At 42.8% G+C, this 3,983-nt stretch overlaps 1 protein-coding gene across 4 annotated transcripts in view; it reads left to right on the forward strand.

Moving 5' to 3' along the window:
* Positions 1 to 3,983, forward strand: part of hoxb3a (homeobox B3a) — a 100,192-nt gene that overhangs the window by 46,558 nt on the left and 49,651 nt on the right. For 3 of the 4 annotated variants that reach the window (XM_015047002.1, XM_015047001.1, XM_015047000.1), the window contains exon 3: positions 295 to 655. The gene's annotated coding sequence lies outside the window, so the exon portion shown is untranslated. The remainder of the gene's footprint in view (positions 1 to 294; positions 656 to 3,983) is intronic. The other variant, XM_015047003.1, reaches the window with a different exon arrangement.

Genomic DNA, 3,983 nt, shown 5'->3' on the forward strand with positions numbered 1-3,983 from the left:
ATATATATATATATATATATATATATATATATATATATATATATATATATATATTATGAGGGACTTTGCAATTTGCTATGTCTCTGAATGGAAATAGTGGATACCCACACACAAACACACACACACACACACACACCCACACACACACACCATCTGTAAGATCGTCTCTTGCCATTATGTACTGGCCAAGGCAGGAGGGACAGTTCCGCAAGAAAAATGCAAAAATTATTCAAGAACAAATCATTAATCACTTGCTCTTCTTTAAACGCGTCTTCTTTTTCTATTGTCATTCAGCAGTTCCAAACAAGACCCCTTACTCCAGGAGTGAAGGAGGGCAAAGAGCACATAGACACAGGATAAAAAGGAGACGTCTTGCAAGACACATGGAGGATCGCCACCCCCACCCTCTTCACAGCTCTTTCCCCTGCACACACAAGCGCGCGTGTACTCATGCATGCGCAGACACACACAAACACCTCCTCTTGCCAATCATCAGCAAACTATTTTTACATCCCACAAATGGCCTGTCTTCCTATAAAATGATACAAACTGTTTTGTTCCTTAGTGCTAAGAACTCAAGCGCCGAAAGGAAACAGTCAGGAGTCCTCACAGCGCACTGAAGATGGCCTTGAGTTTACTGGAAGTTGTGACAAAGGTAAGAGGCATGGGGGTGTTCACTGAGACTTTTCTGTCTCTGGGCATCCCGCTTCTCCGAGTCTGAGGCGCTTTCCAGTTTCAATGTCCTGTGAGCGTTTGGTGAAATCAGACTGCCACTCAGCCCTGGAGAGCCTTTGATTTGTGGCGCTATGTTTATGTATATATGAGTCGGGGGTACATGGGTTGGTGGTTTTGTGTGGGTGTGTGTGTGTGTGCCAATCAGAGCTTGCGCACACTTCTGTACGTTATGTATTTTTACCCATGAGGCAGTTTATGTGATTAGTCTGTCATTTATTTCTTCGCGTTTGTTTATGTGAATAGTCCATCGTTAGGAATTGTTCATATTCATTTGAACCAAGAGCCGATATTTTGTTCGTTTAGGTTGTTGAATGTGGAAAAAAAACCTCACTTAAAACTGCTACCAGAATCAGTCACAGAGACACTCTAAGCCTTGTGTAGCTGTTTGGGTTTCTCTTGAACCCACACGACCCTGCTGCTTCATAGTTGTGTATTTTTAGTTTGTGTTTTTCCGCAACAGGTGCAAACAGGTCCCCGATTTGTTGAGTTTATAAAAATGTTCAGTCGGATAAAGGCTAAAATGGGAAGCGCGACAATTAAAGTAATGCAGCGAGCTCTGTTAATAGTAACTCGTATGGCTGCACGTTAAAACCAATCTAGCTGGAAAACAAAGGATCTATAAGCCTTCCCAAATGATTTGACTGCTGTGAGCTTTCAGGCCTTCTGTTTATCTACTGATTCGAGTAGCAGCCTCGGGAAGCACACTCACTGCTGCCTGACCTCTTCACAAATCAATCTTAGTGGAATGAAAAACCAAGGCAAAACGGTTCTCTGCTGGAGCTCACAGGTGATGCTACACATCGAAAAGAGAAACAAACTGTAGAAATATCAGTGGTGATTGCCAAACAGAAGAAGATCGTGAAAACTTGAGCTATGGGAAGAAAAACATCAATGATCGTGCAGTGACAGTAACGGCGGTTCACCCAGGGGACACGTTTTCCTGACCGATGAGGTCCAAGAGCTCTGAAGCCAGTGGCTGACCTGTCCCATTCCTACCTTACCTCCCCCTCACGCATAGCGTACCTACCTCCGCCTCTCCTGGTCCCCCTTGACCTCACCAGACTGTTGGACCATCCGCAACCTCGGACATTCCCAGACCTCTGGAGCCATAGGGCCAGTTTGTCATAACAGGCAAAGTTCAGAGCACTGGAACTCAGGCTGACCGTGGCATCTTTCCGCCCACACACAAGAAGAAAGACAGACAGACACACAGACACACAGACACACAGACAGACGGACTACTTTCACATGGATGAGACACTGTAAATGCATTCTATAAGTTTCAGATAATCACTTAGATTACTGAGGATAACAGATTCGCAGGAGGAAGAGTCTTCCAGGACCGCTCATAAGCCTTGTTACACGTTAAAGGACGATAGTTTAACGGAGAGTCACTTATGCTTCTCCGTTAAAGTAGCTTATAAGATATGGTCTTATAAGAGAGGTTTATATATATATATATATATATATATATATATATATATATATATATATATATATATATATATATATATATATATATATATATATATATATATATAAACTGCTAACGAGGCAGAAAGTCAGCTGACAGGTGATGGGAGTGCGCTCTCCGTCTGTTCGGATGATCTGGTCCAAATGATGGGACTGACGTTTCAAGGGCAGCTTTTCGAAATAAGCTGCAGACCACAGGAACTCACAGGACGCACACCAATTGTCCCAAGAGTAATGAGAACACAGTAATAGGGAATACATCGGGGTCTAGGTAGGCATTATGAATTCTAGGCTGGGACAAACACTGATCTTTGGTCCAGAGAGTCTCGTAGTGGTTTGCTAATTATCAGACAAATCGCCCGCACATTTTTTTCCCACTTTGGCTCGTTGCATCCGCGGTGTCAGATAAATTTATTATTCTAGAGAGCGTGGAGAGATGTGGAGGTCACAGTACAGGCACGCGTGCTGCAGGAGGAGGTCTACACTTGAGATATGTGGCAACAACAGTGTAGTGTGTGTGTGGGGGGGGGGGGGGGGGGGCGAATCTGTGTGTACCATTCATTAAGTATTTAAAAGCCAGAGCCAGATAATGGCTGCCAAGTGCAGCATGCGCGTGCACAGTTTCTTTGAAGTGAACCCGCTGTTGAGCGTTCCTTATATATTTGTCAATATTTCTAAGTGATTAAAGAGAGTTTAAAAGGTCAGCTGATATAACTAAGTAATTCCACAACAGATCGCCGTATATAACTGAAGACTGCATACTTTTTAACTTTCCTGTGTTTTAGCATGAAGCACTTTTTAATCCTGCTGGTCTGCTGTTACCTTCTAGAACCTGCGCTGTTTTTATGTCATCTACACATGAAATAAATACAATACAATGCAGTACAATACAATAAAGTGTAATTTCCAGATCAGGGTCATTAATGCGGTATTTTAGAGAACTTTGAGGCACAATCAGGAACTAGCCACTCTAAAATAACCCAAAACAGCTGAAAAATATACCCTAATTAAATCACAACAGCTAATTTCAGTTAGGTATAATTTCCATACGTTTATTGTGATTTTGGTGTGGCCCGTTAGCGGGTTAGTATTTACATTTCACCTCATTACTTTCTCGTAATAATATTCTTCACGCAATCCACGAGAATAGTCATATTGATGCTGGGACGTGAAATTGCAATTTGACGATGGTCGTAAAGCCCATCGTCAAATGATAGTTGCCAACTCATACCGGTTGGAAGTGAGTTCTGTTGTTCTCTGCTGAGGCCTTTATTATTAATAGTGGACCATTAGGCCTCTACAAAAGTCCTGGTGAAAAACCATCTCTTCCACTCATTCCACCCATTGTCTGACTGAAATGATGTTGTCTTTATTAGATTGTCTTTGGGTAAACATTGTGGTGTTTTGTGATGCATTGTCTTTACCATGACTTTTTAATTATAATGAATAAGTTTGAGCATGGGCTGCACAGTGGCGAAGTTGGTAGAGCTGTTGCCTTACAGTAAGAAGGTTCTGAGTTTGATTCCCGGCCCGGTGTGCATGGTTGTTTGCCCTGTCTGTGTCTGTGCCCCTGCGACAGACTGGTGACATGTCCAGGGTGACCCCGCCTCTCGCCCGGAACGTTAACTGGAGATAGGCACCAGCAACCCTCCCGACCCCACTAGGGGACAAGGGTGTACAGAAAATGGATGGATGGAAGTTTGAGCATGGGGACCTCATAAAGGTGTGCCTTTTTTTACAGCTGTCAAGAAATTCTAATATATAATATTCTAATA

The sequence above is a fragment of the Poecilia latipinna genome, unplaced genomic scaffold (genome assembly GCF_001443285.1).
Source record: "Poecilia latipinna isolate Pla-1442-1.1 unplaced genomic scaffold, P_latipinna-1.0 Scaffold802, whole genome shotgun sequence".
NCBI lineage: Eukaryota > Metazoa > Chordata > Actinopteri > Cyprinodontiformes > Poeciliidae > Poecilia > Poecilia latipinna.